Here is a 19,872-nt window from a genome sequence, read left to right on the forward strand (position 1 = left end):
TTCTGGGCTGTCTATTTAGTCCCATTGATCTGCTTGTCTACCCTTATGCCAATTTCCACTCTCTTGACTCAGACAGGGTTATTCTTTTGTTTCTGGAGATGGATGGGCCAGGGCTGCTGAAGCTGGTCGAGGGAGTCATGCTATTAGGACCAGGCTCCCTCTAGCTTTCTGCTCCAACATCTCTAGCGAGTGGGTCTTGGTTTTCGGGTAGCAAGATGGCTGCCGCTTCTTTGGCATCACATTCTAGCTCCTGGTAGGAAGAAGGGGACAAACAGGCTAGGGCCCGGCTGAGTCTGTCCTTTTTTATCAGAAGAAGAAGAAGAAAAAACCATCATAAAAAGCTTCCTGAGGCCCCAGCTAGAATTCTGTTTATGTCTCATTAACCGGAACCAATCGTATGGCCACCCTAGTGGTAATGGAGCCTGGGGAGATGAATCTTTTCACGCTCTGCGCTGATTGCGTCAGTGAACCGGTGACTGCGGCAAAGGCGGAGAATTGCATGTGCTAGCTTGGGAAAATCAGAACCCACCCTTGGAGCTGGAGGTGGGTCAATCTTACCTGAACCATGAGGATGCTAGAGATGGGGAAGGGGCAGACTGGCTCCACCACGCTTCCCCTCTCCCAAATGTCTTCTTGGGATAAAAGTAGAGAGTGAGGACAAAGAGACACATCCAGAATATATTTTTTATTGTGTTTTACTTCTTCAGTTAATTCTGTGTCAGTGTTTCTCAACTTCACGTGGGGTACACAAGAGGGTGCAAGATTCATGAAGGGAGTTGAAAGGCACAACCTCCCATCCACAAGGCTACCTCTGTCTGCAATACAAACAGCAGTCTCTTCTTCAGATCATTAATTAAATTTGTGAATTTTGAATCTTTGAACAAGTCCTGCCTTGTTAATACCTTAAATTAATCAATGTCTTAGAAATTCAAAGTCAGAGAAAGCCGTAGGGCGAATGTTTGGGTCTCAGAGATGTCCGTGAGCACAGCACACTTCTGTTCAGAACCTACTCTCTGTTCCCTTAGTGACAGAGTAAAGGGCTCTCGTGGGGCCACTGTCTTACCATGTCCCAAAGCAGGCATTGCTCACGTTTCCAGTGGGGATATTGTACCATTTCTTGCCTGTAGTACTTGTAAGCCCATTTCCACTGCCTGCTGTTGAGTCATTTGTCTAATCTTTAATAGCATCCCATCTTTGTTCCTAGAAGAGATTGAGTTGAATGGCAGTAACCAGGCAAGAGCACAGCAGGCCTCAACCCAAACAATATTCCAGTTGGCAGAATGAATTGAGACACAAGCATCTCCTATCACGGGGAGATTTGGGGATTGTAAAGGAGAATTTGAGCTGGTACCACCCATACTGACTGCTGTATTAGTTTCCTAGAGATTTCATAACAAAACACTATAAACTGGGAGGCTTTACACAACAGAAATTTATTCTCTCACAGTTCTGGAGGCTAGAAGTCCAAAATCAAGTGGTCAGCAGGGCTTGCTCTCTCTGAAGGCTCTAGGAGAGAAACTGTTTCATGCTTTTCTCTTAGCTTCTGGTGTTCCTGCAATCCTTGGAGTTCCTTGGCTTGTAGATGTATCACTCCAATCTCTGCCTCTGTTGTCGTATGGGCTTCTCCTTCATGTGTCTGTCTCTGTGTCTCTTTTCCTCTTCTTACAAGGACACCAGTCATACTGGATAAGGGCCCACCCTACTCCAGTATGACCTCATCTTAACTTAACTAATTACATCTGTAACGACCCTATCTGCAATAAGACCACATTCTGAGATTCCAGGAGTTGGGACTTGAACATCATTTTAGGGGACACAATTCAACCAGTAATAGTTGTTAAGACATGTCATGGAGTTTGTAAGGTGAGACAGGGCCAAGATGCTAGGATTATTATTTTGTAAGGTCCGGGAACAAAGCCATGTTAACAGGAAAAGCATGTTTTCTTCATGTCAAGCTAGACCGGGTTGCTTCTCTAGCTAACAACGGAGGCCGTCTGCTACAGCTCTCATTGCTGGAGAGTGTGAACTGGAATGAAACACCCACCACCTCCATTGCTCTTGCACTAGAGACCAACTCCAGCTGGGGAAGAAGAAGCGGACTCACAAAGACACAGAGCTGTAGGCAGGGAGCGTCCTGAGGATTTTTGGGTCCTGGTCCTGGATGTGCCTAAGGCCCACTTCCCTCCAGCCATGCCTGGGGACATGAGCCCACAAATCTTCTTTTTTGCCTTCCATTTTCTCCAATCCTGAATTGGCAAAGGTTGGGCAGAGGAGAGGCTCTGTGTGCATCTGAGCAAAGCCTTAAGTGTTGGATTTTCCAAGACACAAGAAGGGACATCTTCTGGGGATGAGGGATGGGCAATGGCGGTGCAGGAAGTGGATGAGGGGAGGATTAACTTCTTAAAGAGGGGAGGGGGCTAGAATACCAGGTGGCAGGGATGTGGTAGGAGACAGATTAAGTGGAGTGACACAGAAGTTGGAAAGAGGAAGTGTCCACACTGTCCTTTCACAGACCTGAATCTATGAGGCTTCCTCCCTGCATGGTACAAGGAAATGAGTAAGTGCGATAACATCGCAACTTCCGGTCCTCCCACATTGCACTGCCCTGGACCCCACAGTTAGAAAACTGTACCTTCCCTCATCCTCATCTGGGGTGTGTTTGGTCTGGGGAAGGCTGCTGAGGCAAGAGGCACCCAAAAAAGGGACAGAAATCACTTCCTGTCACAGAGGACTGTGGAGGTGAAGGTGTCACAGCTCTGGCAGAGATGGGGCTGAAGGGGCACTGGCTCCAGCTGTGGGGTAATTCCTGATCTCCTCCCATCCCAACCCTGCCCTTCTCTCCACTCCCATCCCAGAGCCCTGTGAGAAGGGGAGTCCTGACATATCTGGACGACCCTGCAAGAACTACGTAGAGCTAGCTTCACTGTGAACGGGGCATTGTATAGCTCTGGGAAGTCAACAGAAACAAAACGCTAGCGTTTAACCACAGCTCTCATGGCGTACACAGGCAAATCGGAAAACTTCTGAATTGGGGACATCTTTAGGCACCTTGAGCAGCCTTGGGAACATATAAGTCGTTGGTCGTCTCTGAGGTGCTGGTACAGGGGTGTGTGTGTGCGTGTGTGTGTATGTATGTTTTGGGGCATCTTCTATACATCCGCTACAAACCTACTTGGGCCCCAGGGCCTCAGGCAGTGGTTTGAAGAGCTAAGGCTCCCAGAAGCAGTGTTGGGCAGCCAGAGTGGTCCCGGGATCTATGCCCAACTCTACCTGCTCCTGAACCAAGTTTCTTCTAAAGTTTTGTTCCGTCCATCTGAATCATGGGGTCACGCGCCTGGCAATCAGCCAAGGGAGTCTTCTCTTCCTTGCATTAAATAACCGTGATGTCCCTGAAAGGCGCCCTGTGCATGGAACTCCCAGCCTTGGCTCTTTATGAATGGATGCTGAACGAGCATTAGGGTAAGTGACGGATGGACTAACCTTAAAAGACCTGAGCTGAGTGTTCAGAGATTCACGGAGAGCTGAGAGCCTCTCTCTGTTCCTTTGGAGGGAGAAGCCAGGCGATCCTTTGTCCTTTCTCCTGAGAAAGGCACCTGGGCAGGGGAGAGCTATATTTCCCTCCTTGCAGAGAGGCTTTTCCAGCTCCAAGGGTGAAGGGCTGGGACAAGGAGAGGGAGACTTGAGGAGTAAGTGTGGGGTGTTGTCGTGGGTGTGGAAACCCATGGGATGAGCGGTTCCATCATCATTCAGCGTCAGTATCCATTTTCGGAGGCTTCATTCACTCTTTCCTGCTCTCCTTGCCTCCCCTGCCTCCCCTCCTCACGGCCCCGGAGCCAAAGGGGCGCTCCCGGGCCCCAGCACACCGTTTGCAGCCTGCTGACAGTCTCTCACCGACACTTCAGAGGGGAGGATCCTAGACTTGGGAAACACTGTGAGGTGGTTCTGTTGGGGGCTTTTGTGGCCTCTGAGAGACTGCTTGCCAGTGGGCCCTGGGCATTTGGCAGAATGTCTCCACTTAGCTCACAGTCTCTGGTTCCTGTGAGGAAACTCAGGGATTGCCAAAGTGTTCATTTTACTATGTGAGCAACGCCATTCCCAGTGTCTATTTATTACTCACTACAGTGCTGTGTTATACTCTCCCTTTTGAACTTGCATCAAGGGTGTGAGAGACTCTCCCCTGGCTGGGGAGGGGGGCACCCCCGTGGTCAGATCGTTTCTTAGTTGGTTGTGGCACACCACAAGATGTAGGAGGGCTGTCCTCTTCCTTGGGTTGGCCACCTTGCTCATTCTCCAGGTTGACGTGGGGCCTTGGACCGCTCGCCTAGGCCCTAGGGCCTCCATAGAACAGCTAGATCTCACTGGCTTTGGAGTCTGACAGGTCTGGCTTTGAGTACCATGTTTCAACTTGCTGTGTGACCACAGCCAAGTTACTGGGGCTCTCTGAGCTTCACTTTCTTCTTCTGTAACACGGGCAATAATAACAGGGTTTGACCGTATTAAATGGGACATTGGGTACAAAGCACTTGGGACAGTGCTTGGTGCATTTACTGCACTTGAGATAGGTTAGCTTTTATTATAGGAAACATTCTATGACTCTGTGAATATACTTGTGCCACATTACACTGGCCAAAGTGAAGGTGGTGAGTGCTTTCTTGGTCACTGGGACAGAGAATATCTCCATGGCCATAGCTTCTGAGCCTGGATGCTTCTCTATCAGGACCATGCAGGGGAAAAGGCAACAGTGACCTCCAAGGCATACAGGAGGATAGGGAGGCAGGAACCTCACTTATGGGATGGGAAGTGGCCCAGGCCACTGCCACTGCCCTGCCCCAGTGGCTCCTCCTTGTTCTGCTTGGGTTGAGCCCCTATAGCGGCCCTTTTCATGTTGGGAAGGGCCCATCCATCAGGATGTGTGCAGATGCCTAGGACATTTTAGAAAGCTCCCCATCGAGTTTCCTTCTGTAACGCATTAGCATCCCTTTGGGGTCTTGGGCTTCTTTTCTGAAATTATGTTCGAGCAAGTGGCCCTTTGACCTCTAGGGTGATCTCTTCCTGGCCACCAAATACAGCATTCAAAGTGATAAGAAAAATATATAGTCATAGTCAAATAGGAATGTCAGCATTTAATGGCCTGATAATCACTGTCATGCTGAGTTTGGGGCAACACCTGCCAATTCCCACATCAAGGCTCTGCTCCCCATCAGAGTTGAGCTGCTTCCTGGAGTCTGAGGACTGCGGTGTGGTGGAGGGGTGACTGGGGCTACCAATGCTGAGGGAGCAGTCCCTGGGGGCAAGGGGAGTCCCACATGGAGATCCTTGCTCCTTTGTCAGTCTCAGAGGATCTGAGCTAGTTTTTATGTGCTTCCCAAACTTAAGCAGCCCTGTGGGGTCTACAGTGGGGGCTAAGGTCGCATCAGGAGGTGGGATCAGGGTGCCCTGGCTTCCCAATGCAGCATCCAGAACTCCTGTAAAGTCCCTGACCTTTGAGGTCATGACAGCCCTCTGGCCTTATGTTCCCAGCTGTCCTCTGACCTCCTGACTCTCCCTCCCCCAAGTTCACAGAAGATGTGGGCCCAGGCCTCACAGTCTTCGCCTCACCCCAACTCCTGCCCTCATCCTGAGTGACAGCAGCATCTTTTGGATGCCTTGGCCTGGGCAGCTTTATTTTTGTGTTCTGGTTGCTTTTTGATTTATTTGCTTTTTTTCTCTCTTGCCATCAAGTTGCCACTTCTAACTGTTGCCATTGTACCTGCCCCAGCTGTCCCCTTCCCCTGTCAGTGCAGTGCAGGCTGTGAAACCAGGGGTTCTGGGGTCCCACTGACCAGGGTCTGAGTCCTGTCTCTTGTTAGCCAGTTGTGCAATGGTGGGAAAGCGACCCAAACTTTCCAAGCCTCAGTTCACTCAGCTATGACAAGATGACAATAAAGAAGGTTGATTCAAAGTCTTTTTGTAGCAATTAAGGGTTATAATGGATATAAAGTGCTCAGGACAGTATCTGGTACATAGAAAACATCTAGTAAATGTTGGTAATTCTTGTTATTATTCTGATTCTCTAGAATCAAACAAACCTAGGCTGGGATTTTAGCTCCACCACAGGCTCACTGTATGACCTTTCTCAGTTTCAGTGTTCTCATCTGTAAAATGGGACAACAATACCTCTTCATAGTGTTGTTATAAAGATTGAATAGGGGCCAGACCCATGCCTAGTGGTTAAGTTTGGGGTGTTCCACTTAGGTGGCCTGGGTCCACGGGTTTGGATCCCAGGCGCAGACCTTCACTCGTCAGCCATGCTGTGGCAGCGACCCACATATAAAGTAGAGGAGGATTGGGCTAATCTTCCTCAACAAAAAAGAAAAAAAAGAGATTGACTAAAGTAACGTGCTTAAGGTTGCTTGCATTTGGTGCACTCAACAAATGTTCCCATATCCTCACTCTTATTTCTCCTTATTCTCTTGCTATAGGTACAGACTTCAGAGAACTAAGCTTATCATAATTCTATATAAAGTGACCAAGCTCTTTAGGGCATTTCAGAGTGAAATACTGGTTAGTGAATATTCTCTGGTAAACTTATGTGGATTGCTTCAGGTTGTCTTTCTATGTCAAGTTCATCAGTGTGTTCTGGATAAGTGGGGTGAATGGACAGGTTCCACGTGAGTGAGCAGGGACTGGGAGGATCTGCTGATAAACTTGTGTCAGTTCTAACTTGTGAGTGTGACTCAAACACAGCCTGAGAACAAGAGGGCTGTGGCTCAAATGCTTTGTTTTCCTTCTTTTGAGAATACTTTTTAAATGTTTGCTTGCATTTGGAAAATGTGATTGGCGTTCTTTTCTAATTTTATAATATTACAGACTATCGGATGCTATGGAGTACTTAAACGCCCTGGCCACCTAAAAAGATCTCTAAGTGGTTCGCAACAACCTTCATATACAATGTAAATTGTAACAACTCTCAGGACATGTGAAAAGAACATCTGTTCTTTTTCTAACGCTGTAAACATCTAAGTGTCTCTTGGGAGATCTTTGAAATAGACTTAATATAAGATTCAGGATTGATAAGCAAAACATAATCACAGTCGTAAGGGAATGTAAGCATTTCATATTAATAACATTGTAAACTTATGTTTAATGCAGTGTTAAAAGTTGACAATTAAGCATGTAGGAGTCAGGAAATTCAATTAAAATTATCACAGTATTATGAATTTAGCCACATCCTGTATTAGTTATGAAATCCATTTAACACCACACACAATAATGTTTTCAGCTAGTTTATGCAAAAGGAAAACAGGAACAAAAACACTTTAATGCTATATATATACTCTGTTAATGTGGTCAGGATAATTTTGCCAGAGGAAGAAACTTAACTTTTGAATCTTTGAATGCCCAGTCATTTAATCTGAGAAATCTATTTCCTTGCCAGTTGCATAATTTCTGTTAATAAAAGAAAGAACAACAAACAAAGGAGCTTTTCTCTCTTCTCCATGCTCATCACTAAGAAAATGGACTGTCTTAGCCCCGAAAGCACCCTCTTGGGAGCACTACCACCTTTCTAACTTCTCCCCACTTCTCTATGGGCACGGATGCTCTTTGATTGTAGGGCTTGTAATTCAGTGCGGATGCTGCACCCCTAATCTAAGCTGGAGACCGCCTGTGGCTGTGTACTTGGGGGGAAATGAAGCTGTAATTCAGTTCTCCAGTCACTGTTCAGGGTTCATGGACTCTTTGTTGAGTCTACTCCGCATGCCTTCCTTCTGCTAGCCAAACACACCTCCCTCTGCGCCTTCTTCTACCATGAGACCATAGGAGATGGGCTTTTGTTTTTAACACAAGTACATCTCCATCAGGTCTAATTTTGCCACATCTCAATAGGACTGCCAAGTGGATTGTTTGGGAGCTATGGTGCTTATCCAGCATTCACTCAAGAATACCCAAAGTCAGCCAAGCACTGGAAACTTCAGCTATGCACCCAAATGACCTCTGATAAAGTCCTGTAAGGATGATGATAGTGCAAAGGTCTTGAGAGCAACTTCTCAGAGAGTTGTACCAACACTCATCCAGAATATTCTTGGAAATCTGAGAATCATTCTTGACCTGTCTTCCTCATCCCCCATCTCACGCTAAACCTTGTAGTTACTCTTTAATAAATAGCGTTCAAATCCACCAACTTCTGCCCAACACCACTGCCACCACACCAGTCTGGGACCCCTAACTGCTCTCCCTGTCTCCACGGAGCCCCTCCCTCTGTTCTCCACACTAGCAACACTGGTCTTCTAAAATGCAAATCAACTCGCGAGACTCCTCCTCTCTGCCCCAGGATCATTTCAAAACTCCTCAATGGTTCTTGCAAGTCACTTTGAGATCTAGCTTCCAGCTAAATGGAAATTTTTTCAGTTCCTCAACTGCATTGTGATCTTTCTCTTGCTCAGGATCTTTGAACACATGATTTCCTCTTTCCTCATGTCTCTGCCAAGCTAATTTCTACTCATGCTTCAGGTTTCATCTTCGATGCCACCTTCTCCGGGAAGATTTTCCTGATATTCTCTGTAAAAAAAGACTGAAAATAGTTGCTTACCCAATATCCGTTTCTCATTCATCCCAAACTCTATTCAGGGCAGTAATGTGTCCTGCTGAAAGAATGCATCCATAGTCTTTTCTGAAGCTAGGGATGGCCACATGATAGCTTTCTGGCCAATGAGATAGAAGCTGAAGTTGAAGGGTAGGATTTCCAGGAAAGCTCTTTGAAAGGGTGATTCCTCTTTTCTCTTCTTACCTTTTTCTCCTTCCTGCTTCCTAAGATGCAGAACCAGTGACAGAAGCACCAGAAGCCATCTTGGACAACCAAGTGACATTGAGATGGAAGCCACACTTCTTGATGCTGGGGCAGAAAGAGAGAAGGCACCCGGGTCCTTGAGGACCGTGGTATGATCGCTCGTTAGTTCCAGGAGTTTTTTTGTTGATTCTTTTAGATTCTCTACATTGACAATCATGGCTTCTACAAAGACAGTTTTATTTTTTCTTTCCCAATCTGTATATCTTTTATTTCCTTGCTTGTCTTATTGCATCAGCTGGGACTTCTAGTAAAGTGTTGAAAAGGAGTGGTGAGAGGGGCCATTCTTGCCTTTTTACTGATTTTAGCAGGAAAGCTTCTAGTTTCTCACCATTAAGTATGACGTCAGCTGTAGGTTTTTTGTGGATGTTATTTATCACATTGGGAAAGTTTCTCTCTATTCCTAATTCTCTGAGAATGTGTTGATAATTGAAAGTGTCCATATTTCATACCAGACAATGGAGAATTTAGGAGAGGAGCAGAGCCCATAAAAGGTGGAAGCTAGATGAGAAAAGGGCCTCTGGTCTTCCTTGCAGTTCTGCCATTTACTAGCTTATAATCTTGAGCAAGTTCCTGTGAGCCCCAGTTTCTATCTTGGTAAAATGGACTAAATAAAATAATGCATGTAGAATGCTTAGCACTGTTCTGGGCAAAAGGCGAACCGTCAATAAATATTAGCTATTACTACTTGTTCTTGGGTAAGGTTCCTGTCCCAGTGTGTCCTTCCCCAGTGCTCTAGCGCCCAAGCTTAAGTAGAACCTTTCCATTCTCTAGTGGTTTGGGGTAGCTGGCCCCTGGGACTTTTGCTTGGGATTAGTTACACAGTGACCCGATATTGTGAAGCCTTTTCTAACAGATTCCTAACAGAATCAGGCAAACTCCTATGTGTTTACTGATTTGCTCCTTTTTTGAGCTCATTTGTATTTAATGTCTTCCTTCAGTTTCTAGATGCCATTTCCCCCCCTCACCTTCTTCTGGGATTGAGCAGGTAATCCAGTCTCATAATTGGCTGGCTTCTGGCTGAAGATAGAAGATGATCTCAGATCAGTAGTAATTTACAGCTATTTCATTGATTATTTTCTACAGAAGTGAAATCTATTTATTGTTTGGGGCAGCCCAAGACATCTGGTCACCTTACCTTAGCATCTCAGATAGGAGATCCTAAACCACCTAACTACTTAAAATAGAGGCTAAAGCTAACAGTGGGACAAGGGATATACAATAAGTTATTACTGTACCTGGCTTGGCCCTTCATGCAGCATTGCTTGTTTGTGTAGGAAGAATGGGTGTACAATTTGACGTTTTGACAAGAGTACATCCGTGTAATTATCACCAAAATCAAGATACAGAACACTTCCATCACCTTAAAAAGTTTCCCTTGTGTTCCTTCTCAGTCAATATCCAGCCCAGACTCAGCTCCAGGCAACTGCTGATCTGCTGTCTGTCACTCTAGCTTATATTTATCTTTTGTAGAGTTGCATGTAAATGGAATCTTACGGTACGCATTCTTTTGTGTCTGTCTTCTTTTGCTCAGCAATAACGGTTTTGAGATTCCTCTATGTTATGTGAGTCAGTAGTTTGTTCCTTTTTATTGCTGAATAATGGTATTGTAAGAATATACCACAATTTGTTCCATTCATCTGCTAATGGACATTTGCGTTGTTTCCTGTTTTTGGCTATTTTGAATAAAGCTGCTAAAACATTATAATACAGGTCTTTGTGTGAACATGTGGTGCATTTGTATTCCACAAAAATTTGGAGGCCTGCCTTGGCTGTGAAATTTCTCAGGAATCCAGTAGTCTGAGCCATGGTGAATTATCCCTTCCAAGGTGAAGGACAAGTTCTTACGTCTAGCCCCTCCTACCACTATGAAAGAGTCATAATGCCTAGTAGACCTATTTGTATCTTGGAGGCAACATATTCCTCATTTGGGCATGCTAGTCCAACCCATTTACTGAATAACCCAAAAAGCTGCCAGTTTTGAGTGAGATCCCAGATAAGAGAAGGCCCTGCATACAAATTCAGCCATGCAAGCTGCTTGCCACTTGGGCCTTAAGATTCAGGTGATACACTGGTGCTTGAAGTGTCAGTGGCAGATAGAGATGCTGTTTGGAGACTTTGGCAGGCCTCTAGAGGTGAATCCCAGCACAGTTCTTAGGATTTTGGAGCAAAGCTATGTAATCCTCTGAAGAGAACTAGTCTCCTTTTGCAAAACACCTGGCTTGCTATTGATAATGAACACTTACCACTTCACCATGGGCCACCATGTTATCTTGTGGCCTGGATTGTCTATCATGAACTGAGTGTCATCTGACCCAAGCCAGAAATTTAGGTTCACATAGAAGCATTCCATTATCAAATGGAAGGGGTATATGTGAGATTGGATTCCAGCAGATCCTGAAGGCACAAGTAAATTGCACAAACAACTAGCACATGCCCTTTGCCAGTACTATTGCCATGCTTAGTACTGCTCAGTACTACTGCTTCCTTTCAATCTGAATCTATGGCCTCATGGGGAGTTCTCTATGACCAGTTGACTGAGGGAGAAAAAAATTGAGATGTGGTTCATAGATGTCCTTCATAATATGCTGGTACTACCTAAAAGTGGATAGCTGCAGCACTATAGCTCCACTCTGGGGTGGCCCTGAAGGACAGTGGTAAACGACAATCCCCTCAGTGGGCAGAACTCTGAGCAGTGAAAGTGAGTGTTCATTTTGGCTAGAAGAAAAAATGGCCATAAGTCAAATCTGCACTAACTCATAGATGGTGGCTAATGGTTTAGCTTCATTGTCAGGAACTTGGAAGATGCATGATGGGAAAACTGGTGTCAAGGAAGTCTGGGAAAGAGGTATATGTATAGATTTCTCTGAATGAACACAAAATGTGAAAATATGTATCCCATATGAATGCTTACCAAAAGCAACTGCAGCAGAGGAGGATCCTAACAATCAAGTGGACAAGAATAATCCCTTTTGATGGCATCAGTTAGCCTCTTTCCCCAGCCACACTGGTTCTTGCCTGATGGGCTCACGAATATAGTAGCCAGGGGGGCAGGGTTACGTATGGACACAGCAGCGTGGATTTCCACTCTTCGAGGCTAATTTGGTTCTAGCCAGTGTTGAGTGCTCAACCTGCCAGAGGTAGAAATCTACCATTTCTGAATGGCACCATTCAACGGATTAGAGGAGGTGACTAGAAAGCCACCTGATGGCAGGTTGATTACAATGGACCACTTTCATCAAGGAAGAGCAGTGCTATATATGTCTTCGGTGGAATAGATACCTGCTCTGGATATGGATTTGCCTTCCCTGACTATATTGCTGCTGCCAAACCCACCATCCATGGACTTAATTTCACTTGTCATGAAATTCTATTGGCCATTGCTTCTGATCAAGGAAGTAATTGTACAGTAAAGGAAATGCAGCAACAGGATCATGATCATGAACTTCATTGGTCTTACAATGAAGCAGCAGGCCTGATTAGAAGAGTGAAATGGATTTTTAAAGGCTCAGTTACAGGACCAGCTGGGTGGTAACATCTTGCAGGGCTAGGGCTGTGTCCTCCAGGATGTAGTATATGCTCAAATCAGTGACCAATATGTGGTGCTATTTCTCCCATAGCCGGGATTCATGGGTCCAGGGATCACGGGATGAAAACGGGAGTGGCTTTTCTCACTATCACCCGCGATGTTCCAGTAGTGATTTTTCTTCCCATCTCTGCAACTTCGGGCTCTGCTGGTCTAGAAATCTTTCTTCCTATGGGAGGAATGCTTCCATCAGGGAACATAACCACGGTTCCATCAAACTGAAAGCTGAGTTTGCCATCTCCTCATGCCAGTGAACCAACAGGCAAAGGAGGGGGTTCCTTTCTTGCCTGGGGTGATTGATCTCAACTACCAAGGGGAAATTGGATCACTACCATACAATGGGGTGAGGAGTATGTGCTCCCAAGTCCTGTGATTAATGTCAATGGAAAATGAGAACAATCTAATGCACATAGGACTGATAATGGTCCAGACCCTTCAAAATTTGGGTCATCTCAGCAGGAAAGGAGCCTTGACCAGCTGAGGTGCTTGCTGAGGGCAAGAGGGAGTATGGAATGGGTAGTAGAAGAAGGTAATCATAAGTATTAGTCAACAGCTAATAACCAGTTGTAGAAATGAGGGTTGTAATAGTGTTAGATATTTCTTCTTTATCCTAATACGAATGTATTTATGTATGTATGAACCAGTTTTTTCTATTCCTCTATTCAATTCCCTACTATATAACATAATATGTGTTAATAGTAGTTAACATTATAGCTCAGCATTTAAGTTACCAGATATCAAAAGGGAAGTGTGACTCAGTTAGAAACAGAATGAACATCTCCTCAAAATGAATAAAGAGATTTATATCCTCTTTTGGGGAGATGGGCAGTGCATTTTCTATTGTATGAGAGAAAATCTAATTATATTAGACGGAAGCATGATTTTGCCATTGTCTTTTTGGAAGTTAACTTCGGTTGGGTTAAAGAGGCATATATGGCTGCCAAGCTGACAAGGGGTGGACTGTGGTAGATTTGTATTGTGTCGACTTACCTTTACTGGAGCCATGTTTTCCTCAGTTCACTTCCTTGCATAGTTCTGGCTTAGTGTGGACCACAGGAGACATCTAACACGAGGTTAGGGAGGTGCAAGTGAAGCAGCGGCCATCTTTTTATGCTTAGCAGGTCAGGCCGGGCACACGGCTCTGTTTCACACACATTCCTGCTTCTCTGCGGGCTCACCTGGTTGACTTGGGGCAGCTGGCTGGGCCCTCAGCTCTTCCAGCTTCTGTTAGAAACTCCTTCAGCTTCTCTGACTTCCCTGTGATGGAGGCACCAGATTCTCCTGCAGAAAGCCCTGGTCATTGAGGTTTGTGCTTAAAGGCAGTGACTGACAGACACGGGTCCAGCTGTCCTCATGGTTTCGTCACAGATTTTAGTGTCAGCTCATCCTTGTAGGTTTCAGTTTGTCCTTGCTTCCCCCACTTCACGTCCCTCTTCCCTTCCTGACGGCCTGCCCTTCGGATTTTAGGCATGAGAATCAGCCACAGAAACAGCAGCCTCACTGTTACGGGTTGAATTGCCTCCTCGAAAAAGACACGTTGAAGTCCTAACCTCTCATACCTCAGAGTGTGACTTTATTTGGAAATAAAGTCATTGCAAATGTAATTAATTACGAAAGGTCATACTGGAGTAGGGTGGGCTCCTAATCCAATATGACTGTTGTCCTTATAAGAAGGTGTCCACGTGAAGACAGAGACACGAGGGATAAACACTCTGTGACGATGGAGGCGGAGACTGAAGTGCTGCAGCTGCAAGCTGAGGATCACCAAGGGCTGTTGGTAACCACCAGAAGCTAGGGAGAGCCAGGGAGGGATCCTTCCCCACAGGTTTCAGAAGCAGCATGGCCCTGCTGACACCTTGATTTTGGACTTCTGCTCTCCAGAACTGAGAGACGATAAATTTTTGTTGTTTTAAGTCACACAGCTTGTGATACCTTGTTACAGCAACCCTAGACAGCAAATACACTCACACAGACTACTCAACCAGCTCCCACAACCGCATAAGGTCCAATCCCTATAACAAATCTATATATATAATTATCTTCTAGTGGTTCTGCTTCTTAGTCAAACCCTGACTGTATGGGACATGTGTTTTCATTTCTCTTGGATAAATATCTAAGAGTGGAATTGCTAGGTCATATAGAAAATGTATGTTTAGCTTTTTAAGAACCATCAAACTTTTTCCAAAATGTTTTTATTTATATTTTGCCATTTTTACATCTACCATTTTACATTCTCATCAGCAACAGATTAGAGTTCCACATCCTTACTAACCATTCTAACAGGATTATAGTGGGATAGCACCGTGGTTTTAATTTGCATTTCCCTGATGACTAATGATGTTGAACATTTTTTCATGCACTTATTGGCCATTTGTATATCTTCTTTTGTGAAATGTCTATTTAAATCCCTCAGTCATTTTAAAAATGAGGTTATCTTCTTGTCATTGACTGGAAATAAGTTCTTTATATATTCTGGATGTAAGTTCTTTGTCAGATTTATGTATTAGAAATATCTTCTCCCTGTCTGTGGCTTGCCTTTTTATTTTCTTAATGGTGTCTTTTGAAGTGCAGAAGTTTTAAATTTTGATTAAGTCTAATTTATTGATTTTTCCCATATACAGCTCATACTTTGTGTCTCATCTAAAAATTCTTTGCCTTCTTCATGGTCACAAAAACTTTCTCTTGTATTTTCTTCTAGAAGCTTTATAACTTTAGTTTTTATGTTTAAGTTTAAGATCTCTTTCTAGTGACATTTTGTGTGATTTGGGGGAAGGGTAAAGGTTCATTTTTTTCCACATATGAATATCCAGTTGTTCTAATTCCTTTTTTTGAGAAGACTTTCCTTTCTCCACTGAATTACTTTGTCTAAAATAAGCTGAGCATATATGAGCATCACAATTTTTAATCCTATTAGAACTGAATCTTCCCAAGTCAGGTCAGGTCAGGTCCATTACCGACCTCCTTTCCTTAGAGAGCCTACAAGACAGATTAAGCTGACGCTCAGGCGGAGAAAACTATGTCTAATCCCTGTTTTTTGTACGTAATACACTGTATGATATTTTCTGCACTGATAGGTTACTTGCTTAACTTTCCTACAAACTCATAAACAATACATTGTGTTTGTGATCGGAGAGGGAAGAGGCTTCCTGGATACCATCTTGGTCTCTTGCTGTCTGTGTGAATGTCCATGGACTTCTGCTTCTGATAGTTTCCTCAGACTGATATTATCAGCTTATAGCTTGAGATTCTAGAGAATGGAGGTCATATCTGTAAATGTTATTTTGATTTGTGAGGCTTCTATCTTAGTGCCCTGAGTGGAATTTAATAGCATTTGAAGTTATAGCAAATTCACCATCCCTCAGTTTCCCTGCCTAAATAACACCAAGAGTGCTCATCTCCATTTAGCTCAATTCAGTTCGGAATCATGGGCTGTTTATGTAAAAAAAAGGCCATCTGATTGTGGCTGGGAAAGGAGACCTGACACTTTGACCAGGCTGATCTGGCTCTCTTGGAGACTATTGACATATGACATCCGGAACAGACCGTGGCCCGGTCTTTGTTATTACTTATTGTTCAGATCAATACTGGTCTGAATATTCTTTAACAGAAATTAAAGGAACTCTTTTGTAATCGTCTACAATTCCTGCCTGTAGACCTGGACTATATCTCTTTGTAGTGTTGACGCCCCTAGCCCAGGAGAATTCTGTGTCTTCTCCCTCACTCCCAATATTTCTCTGCAGGTAAATCCTCATCCTAATGAACACCGAGGGCAACCTTGAATGGAAAGTGAAGGGAAGAGATGTCATGAAATGGCAACATGTATCCGAGGTGAGATGAAGGATACGTGAATGTTGTTGACTGACAGCCAGATGAAGTGGCCCCCTGTTGCCATGGTGAGGGAGGCGTGTTGATGCTAAGTGTATGAGCAGCTCCCATGTTTTTTAATAGCAGCTGGTCAGTGCCATTGCCTTCCCTGAATTGCTGCCCCCCTGAGTCACTGCTTGGCCCCAGCTGTCTTGATCTCTGTTGACAAATGGTTGTCCTTCACAGTCAAACTACTAACAGTACTCTAATTAATGAATGTGCTAATTATTCTTCCCTACTCCCAGAACATTTGTCTAACTAACCTGTCACACACAGAGAAGTGCCGCGTATGCATAAGCACTGAGGGCTCTGGAAGCAGGGGTCTGGGAGGAGACGGGGTGGGCTCACAGCCTTGTAGCTGTGGGATAGTTCTTGTTAAATTACCTTGACTAATAGTCAGGTGTTTGGGGGAATATGTTATTTCCTGTGAAATGTATATGTTTTCCTTTCTTTTCTTTTAAAAAAATCTCTCTTTAGGAGCTGAGGGGTTGTTGCTCATTTCACTAGCCTATAAGGAGCCTGCCAAACATGGGTGCGGAAGGACCAGGGAGTCCCAAGTTTTGAAAACTATTCCACAAGCAGCATTCAGGGTGGTTCAAAACCCAGACAGGCCTGGGTTTGAATCCCACTTCTGCTCCTTACTACATGTGTGACCTTGGCAGGTGGTTTAACCCCTCGGAACCTCAGTTTCATCTTTTGGGCAATGGGAGGAATAGTTTGTCCCCAGAGGGCTGTGTCGAGGAGCAAATGGAAAGCTCTTGGCACAGCACCTGGCACAAGCTAAGTCCCCAGGACACAGCTGCTCAGTGCTTCTGCGCGGTCTTGGTCTGTTCTGGTTTTGGCTGGGGAGGGCCGGCTGCAGGGCTGCAGACCATCTTGTTAGGAACCCGGAATCCAGCGCGGGGCCGCTGCACTCCCCTCCCCCGTTCCCTTGGCGCCCATCGTCTTTTTGTTCTGTCTCAGCAGCTCTCTATTGAGAGGAATGGCATTTCTAGAGGCTTCACCTCTGATAAGTGTTCCTCTGCAGCCGCAGTCAGAATCCTAATGTGCGCACTGTAATTTAATGGCCGTCTCGGCTGACTATTAAAATACTCTTGCCGGGTGAAGTGGCCTTGCTCCGCCGGCATGTGTGCCCCACCCCGTCGGGCTGACTCCGGGAGCTCAGATGTGGGCGTCCCACCACGGGAGGAGGGGCGCAGTTACCGAGCCTCCTACCGGTGCCGTCTGGTCCTTCTAAAGTGGAAGCGGCTTGCCATTTCCCCTCTTCCTCTCCCCCATTTGGGGGGCTCCTGGAGGCTTGGGAAACAAGCAAGAGAAGCTGCCCTTTCCTGGTTTCCTGCGTTCCACGGAGCTGGCAAGATTCCCAAAGGCTTTGTGGGCTGACCGTGTTGGATTCTGTTGGTGCTGTTTTCTGTGTGCCTGCAGATTGTGGCACGTACTTACATGCCATAAACATAAACACTCAAGCAGGAAGGAGATTAAGATGAGCTTTAAAGACATCAGGCTGTAGGATAGAGAATCTTCTTTACAAACTAGACATTTTAATCTGGGATTATAAGCAGCTGCCCTGGTGGTTGGTTCCTGGTCAGGGAACCACACCACCATCTGTCAGTTGTCATACTGTGGTGGCTGTGTGTGGCTGTGATGCTGAAAGGTATGCCACTGGTATTTCAAATACCAGCAGGGTCATCCATGGTGGACAGATTTCAGTGGAGTTTCCAGACTAAGACAGACTAGGAAGAAGGACCTGGCCACCCACCTCCGAAAAATTGGCTGTTAAAACCCTGTGAATAGCAGCGGAGCGTTGTCTGGTAGAGTGCAGGAAGGGAAGAGGATGGCGCAGAAAGACGGGGCAGGGCTCCACTCTGCTGTACACAGGGTCGCTAGGAGTCAGGATCGACTTGACGGCACTAACAGCAAAAATAAGTAGTGGACTGTCACAGCATGATAGTAGATATACCTAGCACTCTCCCCATCCCTAATCTTTCTTCAGGGAACAGTCTCCCTCAACCATGTGAGAACTGTAGAAACTACCAGGTTCTGTCATTTTCCTGCCATCTGGTTGTCCTAGAAATGGATGTCTGACCAGCCTGGACCAATGAGATTGTCCTAAGAGTTTAGCGAGAGAAGTCAGTCCTTTATAGGTGACAGAGGCTGTAAGATGTAAAACTCCAGAGTTGGAGGTGGACATATTTTCCACTATGTGGAGAAAATTGGTCTGCAGAGAGTTCAAAGCTGACAAGCTAAGAGAAAGTTGAGAAAGAGAGAGACTGAGAGCGAGAACTCCATTTGAGAGTGCTACATTTGAGAGAGAGAGAATTCCCTGGCTCCAAGGCCCAAACTCATCTCTGCTCATTCCAACTTTTAGTTGTTCATTTCCTCGGGTTCTTTGAACCAATAAATTTCCCGTTTTGCCCAAACTAGTTTGACCTAACTTCCTATTGTTTGCAACTAGACTACTTTTTAAGGGGACTGGCCTTCACTTCTGATGCATTGTCACTAAGAAATGACGAGTATTAGAAGAGCTAACTGTTTATGGACGTCAGACTCCTTGTTTACCGGGACCTCAGCATTCCCTGAGACTTACCAAACTTGTCCCCACAAATGAGATCTCATTAAGGTGAATACACAAATCTTGCTAGTGCTGAGCCCCCAGCCAATCTTGCAATAACTCCACACTTTGCAGAGTGTCTCAGGGACTGAGAGAGCATCAGGAGTGCCACGACCAGCCTGGACTGCCCTCGTTTTGGGCCTCTGCAATCCAAGCTCCTCCAGGGACCTCTTTCTGAGCTGAACCAAGGCCTGTCAAGCTGGCCTCTGCTGCTCTGAGGTATAAGGCATGCTCTCTTCCCTACATGCTGTCCTCCTCCACACTGAGACACAGTTCCCCCCGCCACCAAGTATAGTGGCCAATGTTTTCTTTCAAAATGAGGCTTTGAGAAAAGCTCCTCTTAATCACTGCCAAATAGTTGTTAGTCTGGGATGAAGATGCAGGAATCTTGCATTTTTTGTGTAACTTCCAAGGGATTCCCATTTACACATAGAAAGCTGTCCTGTAGAATGCCAGGCGACCGCCTACCACACCCAGCGGGTCCACTCTTACACCCTCTCTCTCCTCTTATCGTATTGAGAAGATTCCAGGGAAGATGTCTCAACAATGACCTCAGAGAAGCCAGTTGCAGTTTTTAATAATCCATCCTGTTTGGAAGTTTTCCTTCGGGGTCATCTGTAACACCATTTTCTGCCCCTTATCTAAATTCTTTGGTTTAGTTTTAATTCTCTTTTTGCTTTTTTTCCTGTAGAAATGGATACATCAGTTGTCCTCCCTCATTGTCATTCATCCAGATTTCTTAGTCATTCATTCATTCAGGCTGCCGTTCTGGACCCTACCGCGTGTTAAGTATTCATTTTCCCCCCAGAAATTCAAGGAAAGAAAGACAGTACTCAGATACAGATCTTTTTGGTGCTCTACAAATAAAAAAGTTTCATCTTTTCTTCCTTTCCTGCTCCTCTCCTGAGCCCTGCTTCTCCTGGCAGGTTGCACTGAAGGACCTTTGGTGGCTAGTTAAAAAAAAAAAGAAGACGACGCACTGGCCCT

General features: G+C 45.3%; 1 long non-coding RNA gene across 1 annotated transcript; it reads left to right on the forward strand.

Annotated features, from left to right (window-relative positions):
* The first annotated feature begins 2,668 nt into the window (after positions 1-2,668).
* LOC131410114 (uncharacterized) lies at positions 2,669-19,861 on the forward strand. Its single transcript, XR_009221161.1, has 3 exons — positions 2,669-2,799; positions 16,151-16,238; positions 18,961-19,861. It is a non-coding gene; the product is annotated as an uncharacterized LOC131410114 (long non-coding RNA).
* The last annotated feature ends 11 nt before the right edge of the window (positions 19,862-19,872 follow it).

Source organism: Diceros bicornis, chromosome 9 (genome assembly GCF_020826845.1).
Source record: "Diceros bicornis minor isolate mBicDic1 chromosome 9, mDicBic1.mat.cur, whole genome shotgun sequence".
In the NCBI taxonomy this organism is placed as follows: Eukaryota; Metazoa; Chordata; class Mammalia; order Perissodactyla; family Rhinocerotidae; genus Diceros; species Diceros bicornis.